General features: G+C 49.3%; 1 protein-coding gene across 1 annotated transcript in view; it reads left to right on the top strand.

The window, feature by feature from the left end:
* Positions 1 to 5,768: 5,768 nt before the first annotated feature.
* The window catches only part of SPATS2 (spermatogenesis associated serine rich 2), a 99,098-nt gene continuing 91,652 nt past the window's right edge, over positions 5,769 to 13,214 (top strand). The window contains exons 1-2 of the mRNA XM_060195455.1: positions 5,769 to 6,206; positions 6,947 to 7,031. The gene's annotated coding sequence lies outside the window, so the exon portion shown is untranslated. The remainder of the gene's footprint in view (positions 6,207 to 6,946; positions 7,032 to 13,214) is intronic.

The following is a 13,214-nucleotide window of genomic DNA, read 5'->3' as shown; positions in this document are numbered from 1 at the left end:
CCTTGCGCTTCACGCCACCCTCCCTCTTTATTTTTAATCTATTTATTTTATTTCATTTTATTTTACTTTTTTTGCCTCTAGGGTTATTGCTGGGGCTCCGGTGCCTTCACTACGAATCCACTGCTCCTAGAAGCTATTTTTCCCCTTTTGTTGCCCTTGCTGTTTATCATTGTTGTTATTCTTTTTTTTTTTTTTTTTTTTAATTTTTTTACCAGAGCATTGCTCAGCTCTGGCTTATGGTGGTGCAGGGGATTGAACCTGGGACTTTGGAGCCTCAGGCATGAGAGTCTCTTTGCATAACCATTATGCTATCTACCCCTGTCCTGTTGTTGTTATTCTTATTGTTGTTGGATAGTACAGAGAGAAATGGAGAGAGGAGGGGAAGACAGAGAGGGGGAGAGAAAGATAGACACCTGCAGACCTGCTTCACCGCCTATGAAGCGACCCCCCTGCAGGTGGAGAACCGGGGGCTCCAACCAGGTTCCTTATGCTGGTCCGTGCGCTTTGGGCCATGTGCGCTTAACCCGTTATGCTATCTCCCGCCCCCCAATTTATTTATTAATGATGGGGGGGTGGAGAGAGAACGAGAGCATTGCTCTGGCACATTCAATGCCAGAGATCAAACTGGGGACCTGATGCTTGTAAGTGCAGTGCTGTGACCACTGGGACATCTTCTGGTCCCCCTGCATTGTTAAACAACAATTATTATTCAATTATTTCAAAGTAGGCCAAGAATTTTTTATATAATAGTAAAACTGAAGTTTAGCATAGAAAATGTATATGATAGAACAACAAAATTCAACAAGCAACAAAAGGGAAAATATAAAAAATTAAAAAAATAAAAAATAACAAAAGTAATCTTTTTTGAAGTTATTTTTTAACTTTTTAAAATATTTATCTATTTTCCCTTTTGTGCCCTTGTTGTTTTATTGTTGTTGGTTTTGCCTCCAGGGTTATCGCTGGGCTCGGTGCTGGCACTGCCAATCCACTGCTCCTGGAGGCTATTTTCCCCCCATTTTTGTTGCCTTTGTTTCTCTTGTTGTTGTTATTGATGTTATTGTTGTTGGATAGGACAGAGAGAAATAGAGAGAGGAGGGGAAGATGGAGAGGGGGAGAGGAAGATAGGTCTGTCAGTACAGACCTGCTTCACCACTTGTGAAGCAACCCCCTTACAGGTGGGGAGCCAGGGCCTCAAACCAGGATCCTTATGCGGGTCCCTGCACTTCGCGCCACGTGCACTTAACCCGCTGCGCTACCTCCCGGCACCCAACAAAATTAATTTTTACAACTCCTGGCAAGGTGTATTTTTAAACATTTGTGCAACTTCCTCTTAGAGAGGTTGAGTGCTGCATGGATAAAGAGTGAAAGGTGCAGGGCCTCAAGTTGCACTTCCCCTTCTACAAGCTCTACTTAGACTGCACTCTGGGACATCCAAGCGCCACCTTGAAAGGCTATTCCAAGGCTAGTCTTCGGCAGCGGCGAAGGATCCCAGTGGAGCCCTGGCTCCCTACCTGCAGGGGGGTCGCCTCACAAGCCGTGAAGCAGGTCTGCAGGTGTCTATCTTTCTCTTCCCCTCTGTCTTCCCCTCCTCTCTCCATTTCTCTCTGTCCTGTCCAACAATGACAACATCAATAACAATAACTACAACAATGAAATAACAAGGGCAACAAAAGGGAATAAATAGATATTTTAAAAAAGGCTATTGTCTGAGGAAAATCTTTATGAGGGGGGCTGGGTAATGGCACACTTGGTAATGTACACACCACGGTTCAAGCCCCTGCTCCCTTCTTCCAGGGATAAAGCTTCACAAATGCTGCAGGTGTTTCCATTTCTTTTAACCACTATTTAAAAGTAGCCACCTGGAATAGTGGGTGTTACAGAAACTAAGTCCCAAGAAGGCCTCGCGGTGGTCAACCGGGTTAAGTGCACATAGTACAAAGAGCAAGGACCCTTGTTAGGATCCCAACTGGAGCACCTGGCTCCCTACCTGTAGGCAGGTCACTTCACAGGCGGTAAAGCTGGTCTGTAGGTGTCTTTCTGTCTCCCTATCTTCCCTTCCCCTCTCAATTTCTATCTGTCCTATCAATAAAAATGGAAAAAAATTAAAAAATGCTTACTTTAAAAGAAAGAAACTGAGCCCCAACAACAACTCTGGTGGCAAAAATAAATGAATAAATAAATATAAAATAAAATCGGAGCCAGGCAGTGGCACACCTGCTTAAGTGCACACATTACAGTGCGCAACAGCCAGGTTCAAGCCCCTGGTCCCTACTTGTGGGGGGAAAGCTTCACAAGTGATGAAACAGGGCCACAGGTAACTCTCCTTCCCTATCTCTCTTCCTCAACTCCTCTGTCTTTATCCAATGATAAATAAAATGTTAAACAATTCCTCATGAGGACCTACTTCTACTGACATCTCAGAAACTTAACAGCACACTCACTCTCCACTAGAGGACATTGATTCAATAAGGTATTCTTGGGACCAGGTGGTGGCTTCACCTGGTTGAGTGCATGTTACAATGCGCAAGGACCCAGGTTTGAGCCCCCATGCCACACCTGCAGGAGGAAAGCTTTGTGAGTGAAGTGGTGTTGCAGGTGTCTCTCTGTCTCTCCCTATCACCCCCTTCCCTCTTGATTTCTGGCTGTCTCTATCCAATAAATAAATAAAGAAAAAATTGTATATTTATTTTCCCTTTTGTTGCCTTATTTTTCATTGTTGTTGTAGTTATTATTGTTGTTGTTATTGATGTCATCGTTGTTGGATAGGACAGAGAGAAATGGAGAGAGGAGGGGAAGACAGAGAGGGGGAAAGACAGACACCTGCAGACCTGTTTCACCACCTGTGAAGTGACTCCCCTGCAGGTGGGGAGCTGGGGGCTGGAACTGGGATCCTTACGCAGGTCCTTGAGCTTTGTGCCACGTGCGCTTAACCCGCTTCGCTACCACCCGACTGCCAAGATAATTTTTTTAAAATAAGCTATTCTTTGCTACTAGACAGTGGCTCAGTGTTAGAGTGCAAGACTTGTACGTCGGAGACCCCTGGGGCTCAATTTCCCAGCACCACACGCGCTGAAGCAGCACTCTAGCTGTTCTCATTTTTCCCCCATGAATATATATATATTCCTTCTTTTTAATATTTTTTTGTTGCCCTTGTTGTTTTATTGTTGTGGTTATTAGTTGTTGTCATTGTTGGATAGGACAGAGAGAAATAGAGGAGGGCAGAGAGAAATAGAGAGAGGAGGGGAAGACACAGAAGGGGAAAGACACCTGCAGACCTGCTTCACTCCTTGTGAAGGGACTCTGCTGCAGGTGGGGAGTCGGGGGCTCGAACCAGCATCCTCAATCAGGCCCTTGCGTTTCGTGCCACCTGTGCTTAACCGGCTGTGCTACCTCCCGGACTCCCTTTTTCTTCCTATCTCATAGGATTTCTGCCATTGTTGCTGTTGGGACTTTGCTGCTCCAGGCCAATTCTCTTCAGATAAAGACAGAGGGAGAATGGGAAAGGCATCCAAGACACCAGAGCGCCCGAGCTACTCCCGGCCCAGTGGGAGCCTCACAAGTGAGCTGTCTGTGGGCCTGATTAAATAGCTCTCTCAGAGTCCATCCTGGGCAGGCTCCTTTATCAGCCTCCTTTATCCGCCTCCCTTTCTCTTTTTAAAATTTATCTTGATTTGAGACAGACGGGGGTGGGGTGGGAGGGAGACACAGAGAGATACCTGCTGCATTGCTTCACGGCTTGGGAAGCTTTGCCCCTGTAGGTGGGGACCAGGGGCTTGAACCCCGGTCCCTGTACATTGTAACATGTGCACTTAACCAGGAGCGCCACTACTTGGCTTCTATCCACCTCCCTTCTTTCTGAGTGGAGCAGCCACACATAAAGGCTACCCCGTGAGTACAGGGGCTCTCTTAGCAAGAAGGCACCATACCTTTCCTGACTGAGTTTTCCAAGAGTGAGGACTTACTTTTCTTCCCGAAGAAACTATCGGTTTTGAAGCAACAAGCAAGCGGTCCTATCATGAAGATACCTATGTGAGTTAAGGTACCTGAAATCAATCATTATGGAGTAAGAATAAAATCGTGGTATTATTATTATTTGTTGAATATCGAGTTTCCTATTAACCAGGACCTGGTTCTACTCTATTTGGGAGGGAAGAGGGATTGTGAGTCATCTCATTCCAGTCTCCCCACATCATTTCCCACTTTTCTGTTTCAGTTCTTACCGCCTTATTGTAGTTAATTATTCAATAACTTTATCCCCCTTTCCTTGGGGATGAAGATCTCGTTTTATTCTTCTTTGTATGTGACCCAAAGCCTATTACTCACCAGGTACATACGTCAACTTAGTGAATGCAAAGAGTAGGTATGGGGATGATTTGCTTCCATCCGACGAGCTGGATGATCCTCTTCTGTTTCTTTACCTCGGTAAAGGATCTGGGTGCATAGATCAGGCCTCATTAGCCAGCGGTCAGAGGGCTCTAGGGTGCTTGTTTTTTTTTTTACTCCACCCCATTTCAATGAAAAATAAATCAATAAGGGGGTCGGGCGGTGGCGCAGCGGGTTAAGCGCACTTGGCGCAAAGCGCAAGGACCGTCGGGAGGATCCCGGTTCGAGCCTCCGGCTCCCCACCTGCAGGGGGGTCGCTGCACAGGCGGTGAAGCAGGTCTGCAGGCGTCTGTCTTTCTCTCCCCCTCTCTGCCTTCCCCTCCTCTCTCCATTTTTCTGTCCTAGGCACCAACAACGACATCAATAACCACAGCAATGTTAAACAACAAGGACAACAAAAGGGGAAATAAATATAAAAAATGGAGAAAAAATAAATAAAAAGAAGATGAGGTGCTTGAGGTGACCCTCCAAGGTACTCCTGCTCCTCCTCCAAGCCTTGCTACCGCAGCCCAAAGTGCGGGTGTCTGTGGTCTGGCCGCGCACTCCTAGGGCTAGGGGCTCTCTGCGGACGGAGGCTCTGCGGCCCGGAGCCGCCTTGGCCAGTGGGGCGAGTGTTTAAACCCACAGGCTGGACGCGGCCTCGGGGCCGGGGCCGTCTGACCGCGACGGCAGAGGAAGGGGCGCTCACAGAGCCCGCGGCCTGCAGGCCGGGGTGCGAGCGCCGAGTGGGCCGCGGTGCGGACGTGGCGGCAGCAGGGGAAGCCGGCACACGCTCCCCCACCCCCAGGTGCCGGCCGGGCGGGGGCGCCACCCCCAACTTCGGGGCCGCGCAGCCGCGGCGCCCCGACCCCCAGGGGCTCCCCGCAGCCTTGGGGGCTGAAGAGCGGGCCGCGAAGGCGGCAGAGTGGGAGCCGCCCGCCGCGACGTCTCGAGGGAAAAGCCCCTCGCGGCGCCCGGCTTCGGCAACCTCCGGGGAGTTCCGGCTCTTTCCGGCAGTTGCGGCTCGGCCCGGCGCCGAGGCTGACCCCCCGCCCCCACGGCTTCTTCGGGGGCCGTTTTGCACGCGGACGCCAGCTGGGTCGGGGGGGTTTCTAGTCGACTCCGGCTTCACGAGTTTGTCCGCAACCCACTCCTCTCGTTCTTCCTCTTTATTCCGACCCCTCCGCTCCACGCCCCAGCGAGCGGCCCGAAGCGCGAGGGACGGGCTCGTGAGCGGAGCGCTAACTCGACCGGCCGGAGCCCGCGCCCGCGCCCGCGCCCGCGCCCGCGCCCGCGCCCGCGCCCGCGCCCGCGCCCGCGCCCGCGCCCGCGCCCGCGCCTCAGCGCCCGCCGTCCGTTCGCCGGCGCCCGGGCCTCGCTCGCTCGCGCGCCCGTTGGCTGCAACGGCCTCGAGCTCGACGCGCCGGGTTCGCGCGCACGCGGGCACGCGCCCCGCGCGCCGGCTGGCTGGCTGGCTGGCTGGCGCGCACGCGCACGCGCGGGGTCCGGGCGGGGCGAGCAGCTCGAGCCCCGGCGAGGTCGGTGTGGATCGGCTGTGGCTCCGGCCCCGCAGCCGCTGCTGCGATTCTCAGCCCGCCGCCCGGCCGGCCAGAGACGCGGCGAAAGGGGCGGTGGGGGCGGGGCGGCGTCGGCTCCCGGCGAGCTGGGGGAGGAGCGAGGCGGCGGCGGCCGGAGCGAAGGCGGCGGCGGCGGCGGCGGCGGCGGGGAAGGGAGGGGAGGGGAAGGGAGGGCTGTTCTTTTCCTCTTCTTACATCCCGGAGCGTCCCGGACGCAGAGCCGGAACTGGGGGACGCGGCGGCGGCGGCGGCGGGGGCCCGGGCTAGGTGAGCCGGAGGGAGACGGACGGACGGACGGAGGGAGAGAGCCGGCTGGACGGAGGCTGGGGGAGGAGGCAGTTGGGGGTCGGGGGAGGGAGAGGAGGGGGCCGAGCCCGTTGGGACCCGGGGCGCCCGGACCCTGAGAGGTTTCTGGGGGGCGAGCACGCGGGTCCGAGTCGGGGGCTTCCAGCCGCACAGGCCGGCAGACAATGGAGGGGGGCTGGCCTGAGCGGGGGCGGGGGCGGGGGTGCCTGGGTTTAGGAGACGAGGGGACGGGAAGAAAGAAGGGAAGAGGGAGGGAGCCTTGAGGGTGAGAAGTGCCCGGAGTCGCGAACGCACAGGGGGCACCGGTGGGGACCCGGGGTCTGGAGGGTTAGAGGGCAGAGTGGGCTTGAGAGAAGCTGATAAAAGGGCGTGTGTGTGCGGGCAGATGTGGACAAGGGGGCAGAGCAAAAAGAGAAACACCAGCACCACCCGTACCCATGTGTGCATATGGTTTGGGCTCCGCTGAAGCAGAAAGGCCGAGCCGGTGCGGGAGCCTGGGCTGAGCCGGGTGACCGGCTTCTTTCTCCTCATCCGTGCAGGGCGACTGGCTCTTCGGCAGGAGATTGCGCCTCAGGTTTATTATCCCCTCGGCCAAGGAGCACAGCTCGCTGCGCTCTGAGTAAGTTGGCTGTCGCCGGTGTACCCGCTGCACGGACGAAGTGTGCCTCTGCTATTTGTTTCTTCTCGGGCCCGGCCCGCAGGTCACTGGACGCGCTGTCAGTGGTGGATGAAGCCGCAGAGAGGACAGGTCTCCACGCGCGGCTCCCGGTTCCGGCTTTGCGTGAGGTCGGTGGCAATGCGGGCGGCGGCGGGGGGCTTGGGGGCAGTGGCTCTCCTGCAGCCCTAAGGGCGGCGAACAGCCAGATCAGAACCTTTTAAGTTACGTGCTTTGCGGGGTCTGCAGTGTTCCTCTGATGAATGTTGGAGTGCCATCTGCTTCTTTTCTGCCCCAGGAAGTTCTTGGTGCAGACTGACTCTCCACTTCGAATTAAGGTGGCTTGAAAATACTGTGCGAAATATCTCCGAGGTTATGATCTTAGCATTTATTGCCTTTATACCTGTGTTTTTTTTTTTTGTTTGTTTGTTTTTTAATTCTCTTTTCCCCAGGCTGGATGCTAAAATATTCCCCAGGTGGTGCTAAAATATTGATGACTTTTTTTTTTTTTGAAATTGTGCCTACGGTTGTGTGTTTATAGGTAGTCCATGCTGAACTTTTTATTTAGTGGACATTAGATCTTGCTGACTCATCTGAGATTTCTGGAAATTCAACAGCTTATATTTCTCAGCTAGGTTTTGGATAGTAGCCTTAGGCTACCGTAAATGATCTAAATGCTTAGTTTATTTTTCTTTCTGGTTATCTCTGGAGCTGACTTTTTCAGAATCAGAGTGGGAAAGAAACCATAGCACCAAAGCTTCCATTAGTGATCTCAAACCTGGGGCTCACACAGGGCAAAGCACTGTGCCAAGTGAGCTGTTCTGCTAGTCCTACTTTTCTTATGTAATGTAAAAACTGAGTAAAGCAAGAGGTGTGTGAAATCGTCACTCATCAAGATGTAGATCTTCATCTGCCTAACTGTGGGCTAAGCCAAGGTGCTAACTTGTTCTGCATGTTTTGTCTGATTCTTTTACTATTTCCTATACTAAATGAAGAAGCTGAAAAATGTCCCAGAGCTAGTAAATAAAGTGGAGTTCAGACCCTTCTGGGTATCTATTTAACATCTTCACTGCCTTATTGTATCCCCAGCTTTCATCTCTCCCTGGTCTTGATTGTAGTACAGGGCAGTGTGAACTGATTGAAACTTGGCTTGGGTTATGTGACAGTAGTGATTTGCATGAAGGCTGGGTTAGTGTGCTGCATCTGTAGAGTTTGTTATTCCTGTGACTTAATCTTCTGGGATCCTAATAAACGGATAAAACACCTTCTTGCTAAGGATTTGTCCTGTGGGCACACTTAACTTTCTCTTTAGTCTGGTGTACTGCTGCAACTACTGTGCATACGTGGCACTCCTCCTTGTAAAAGTCAAGATAGCCAGCTGTGGAGCCAAGGCCAATTAACCCTGGAAAACTGGAAAACTGTTGAGAGCTCAAGTGCCCTCAGAGCACCTGTTGAGTCCACAGTTGGTACTGGCATTATCTCTAAATATAGACACGATCCTCTTAGAAACCAGGAGTGAAACAGCTAGAACTGAGAAATGACTGCGGCCCTGGGGAGGAGCCATCGGTTAATGGCTAAAACAGCAGCAGAGTCTTCGAGGCTGATCCCTGATCCCGGGTAGCAAACACTTCAGGTGAAGTCAATGGCAGGGCAGGAGGGGGTTTGTATTTGTTGAGCTGAACTTACTGTATACAGGTAATTGTTACAAGATCTTCAAATAAACCTGATTAGGTGGTTGTAAATATCCATCCCCATTTTTCAAATGAGACTCAGAAAAGTAGTTTGCAGTTATCTAATAATGGTAATGCATGAAAGAAATTCTATTAATATCCTGTTTGCCATTATTTTAAAGTGACCTGGAGCCAGGCAGTGGCACTTCTGTAAGTGCCTTATCTTTCTCTCTATCTTCCCCTTTTCCAATTTCTCTCTGTCCTATCTAATAAACATTAGGGGCAGGGGGAAAAAAGGAAAAATGGCTACCAGGAGCTGTGGATTCGGAATGCCAGCACTGAGCCCCAGTGATAACCCTGGCGGCAATTAAAAATAAATTCAAATGATCCTTAGTACTTTTTTTTTTTTTTTTACACCAAAGCACTAATCAGCTCTGGCCCTTTCTTTCTATTTTGTATGATAGGACAGAGAGAAATTGAAGAGGGGGAAGGAGAGAGACAGGTAGACATCTGCAGACCTGCTTCACCACTTGTATAGCTTCCCCTGCGGGTGGGAAGCAGGGGTTCAACCTGGATCCTTGCCCATGGTAAAGTGCCCCTTCATGAAAAAAAAAAATTTAAGGGAGTCGGGCGGTAGCGCAGCGGGTTAAGCGCAGGTGGCGCAAAGCACAAGGACCGGCGTAAGGATCCCGGTTCGAGCCCCGGCTCCCCACCTGCAGGGGAGTCACTTCACAGGCGGTGAGGCAGGTCTGCAGGTGTCTGTCTGTCTCTCCCCCCTCTCTGTCTTCCCCTCCTCTCTCCATTTCTCTCTGTCCTATCCAACAACGACAACAGCAATAACAACAATAATTACAACAATAAAGCAACAAGGGCAACAAAAGGGAATAAATAAATATTTTTTTAAAAAATTTAAATATGTATCTCTTGGATAGAGACAGGGAAATTTATATGGAAAGGGGGAGAGATCTAAGAGATGTGCTGCAACACTGCTTCACTGCTTCTGAAGCTCTCCTCTGTAGGTGGGCATAGGGGCTTGAACCTGGGCCCTTGCATTACCAGGTGCACCACCACCTGGCCTCTAAGATTTATTCTTTACATTAAGGAGAGGTGGTAAGAGCAACAGGGGCATCCCAACTAGAGTGTCACTCTGTCACATGTGGATCCGGGCATTGAACCTGCCCTTATGCACGCAAGTCATGTGCTTTACCTCTGTATTACCTCCCTGGCAGCTATGTACATATATATATATTTTTTTTAATTCTTATTTATTTATTTATTTATTTATTGGATAGAGACAGAGAGTAATTGAGAGAGGAGGGGAAGGTAGTGAGAGGGAAAGAGACAGAGAGACACCTGCAGCCCTGCTTTACCACTCATGAAGCTTTTCCCCTGCAGGTGGGGGACCAGGGGCTTGAAACTGTGTCCTTGCACATTATAATGCGTGCACTTAACCAGGTGCGCCACTGCCTGGCCCTTCCATGTAAATAAATTTTAAGCGCTCATTTCAATAGCAATATGTACATTCAAACTACTGTGCAAAAATCACCATTGCCTAGCTTTGCCCAGAATAAATTTATCTTTCCGCACTGAAAGGCTGTACTTGTTAAACAGTAACTCCCTATTCCTTTGTTCCTCCACCATTCCACTGTCTCTGAGTATGACTACTTTAGATAGTAAGTGTAAGTGCAGTCACACAACTATCTGTCCATTTGTCTCTGAAGTTAATTGAATAGATAGAGTGAGTGAGGGATGTGAGTGAGGTGGGGGATGGAAGAGGAGGGTGTCTAGGCCTAAGTAAAATTTACGGTGCCTTCTTTAGACCATTCTGTTAGATTGCCGAGCTTATGTCTAAGTCATTGTGTCCGATTTATTTGACTTAATGACTTGAAGGTTCATCATTGTTGTAACCTGTTCCTTTTTCACTCCATCGTTTATTTCGACCACATTTTCCTTATTCGTGATTTACAAGATTGTGGGATAATAGGGGTAGAGTTCTATACCACTCCCACCACCAACATTCTGTGCCTGCACCCTCCCAGCAATAAAATACCACATTTTAAAACATTTAATTAATTAACTAATTTTATTGAGAGAGATACAGAGAGAGACCAAAGCCCTGCTCAGTTTTGGCTTATGGTGGTGCTGGAGATTGAAGCTGGGCCCTCAGGACCTCAGCCATGAGAGTCTCTTACATAACAATTAAGCTATCTCCCCAGTCATCTACCATATTTTTGGTGGATTGTTTCCTTTGTTTGTTGTGAATAATGCTTCTTTTTTTTTTTTTTTTTTTTATATTTTTGGATAGGACAGAGAGAAATGGAGAGAGGAGGGGAAGACAGAGGGGGGAGAGAAAGACAGACACCTGCAGACCTGCTTCACGGCCTGTGAAGCGACCCCCCTGCAGGTGGGGAGTCGGGGGGCTCAAACCCAGATCCTTACACCAGTCCTGGTGCATTATGCCACCTGCACTTAACCCACTGCGCTAACCACACGACTCCCCAGCCTTCCAATTTCTGGTCCACCTACTCCCCCACAGAAGAAAACCCCAACCAACCCCTCCCCTGGCCGCCCTAACCTTCTGCCTTCCTTCCAACAGCACTTCTTTCTTTTTTTTTTTTTTTTAATTTTTTTTTATTAAAGAAAGGATTAATTAACAAAACCATAGGGTAGGAGGGGTACAACTCCACACAATTCCCACCGCCCAATCTCCATATCCCACCCCCTCCCCCGATAGCTTTCCCATTCTCTATCCCTCTGGGAGCATGGACCCAGGGTCATTGAGGGTTGCAGAAGGTAGAAGGTCTGGCTTCTGTAATTGCTTCCTCGCTGAACATGGGCGTTGACTGGTCGGTCCATACTCCCAGTCTGCCTCTCTCTTTCCCTAGTAGGATGGGTCTCTGGGGAAGCTGAGCTCCAGGACACATTGGTGGTGTCTTCAATCCAGGGAAGTCTGGCCGGCATCCTGATGACACCTGGAACCTGGTGACTGAAAAGAGAGTTAACATACAAAGCCAAACAAATTGTTGAGCAATCATGGACCCAAAGCTTGGAAAAGTGGAGAGGAAGTATTAGGGAGGTACTCATTGCAAACTCTAGTATACTTCTGCTTTCTTACTTTGGTGCCATACTCCAAACTCAGTCAATTTCTGCTTTGCGTTTCTACTTCTTTTTTTTTTTTTTTACATGCATAACATTCCCCAGATTCCCATTTAGCAATACCACCCCACTATTTCATTCATCATTTTTCATGGACCTGTATTCTCCCCACCCACCCTCCCACCCCAGAGTCTTTTACTTTGGTGTAATACTCCAATTCCATTTCAGGTTCGACTTGTGTTTTCTTTTCTAATCTTGTTTTTCAACTTCGGCCTGAGAGTGAGATCATCCCATATTCATCTTTCTGTTTCTGACTTATTTCACTCAACATGATTTTTTCAAGGTCCATCCAAGATCGGCTGAAAACGGTGAAGTCACCATTTTTTACAGCTGAGTAGTATTCCATTGTGTATATAGACCACAACTTGCTCAGCCACTCATCTGTTGTTGGACACCTGGGTTGTTTCCAGGTTTTGGCTATTACAAATTGTGCTGCCAAGAACATATGTGTACACAGATCTTTTTGGATGGATGTGTTGGGTTCCTTAGGATATATCCCCAGGAGGGGAATTGCAGGATCATAGGGTAGGTCCATTTCTAGCCTTCTGAGAGTTCTCCAGACTGTTCTCCACAGAGGTTGGACCAATTGACATTCCCACCAGCAGTGCAGGAGGGTTCCTTTGACCCCACACCCTCTCCAGCATTTGCTGCTGTTACCTTTTCTGATGTGTGACATTCTCACAGGAGTGAAGTGATATCTCATTGTTGTCTTGATTTGCATTTCTCTGACAATCAGAGACTTGGAGCATTTTTTCATGTGTTTCTCGGCCTTTTGGATCTCTTCTGTGGTGAATATTCTGTCCAATTCCTCCCCCCATTTTTGGATGGGGTTATTTGTTGTCTTGTTGTTGAGTCTGGTAAGCTCTTTATATATGTTGGTTATTAAACTCTTATCTGATGTATGGCATGTAAAGATCTTCTCCCATTCTGTGAGGGGTCTCTTGATTTGGGTAGTGGTTTCTTTTGCTGTGAAGAAGCTTTTTAATTTGATGTAGTCCCATAGGTTTATACTTGCCTTAGTCTTCCTTGTAATTGGATTCGTTTCATTGAAAATGTCTTTAAAATTTATGCGGAAAAAAGTTCTTCCAATATTTTCCTCTAAGTATCTGATAGTTTCTGGTCTAACATCCAAGTCCTTGATCCACTTGGAATTTACTTTTGTATTTGGTGAAATACAGTGATTCAGCTTCATTCTTCTGCATGTTTCAACCCATTGTTTCCAACACCATTTGTTGAAGAGACTCTGCTTCCCCCATATAATAGTCTGGGCCCCTTTGTCAAAGATTAGATGTCCATAGGTGTGGGGCCTCATTTCTGGGCTCTCAATTCTATTCCACTGGTCAGTGTGTCTGTTCATGTTCCAGTACCAAGCAGTTTTGATGACAATGGCCCTATAATATAGTTTGAGATCTGGCAGTGTGATGCCTCCGGTTCTGTTCTTTTTTCTCAAGATTGTTTTGGCAGTGAATAATGCTTCTGTGAACCAGT

Source organism: Erinaceus europaeus, chromosome 7 (genome assembly GCF_950295315.1).
Source record: "Erinaceus europaeus chromosome 7, mEriEur2.1, whole genome shotgun sequence".
NCBI classification, from domain to species: Eukaryota; Metazoa; Chordata; class Mammalia; order Eulipotyphla; family Erinaceidae; genus Erinaceus; species Erinaceus europaeus.
Note: the sequence above shows the minus strand (reverse complement) of the source record. Positions and strands in the feature narration are given on the sequence as shown.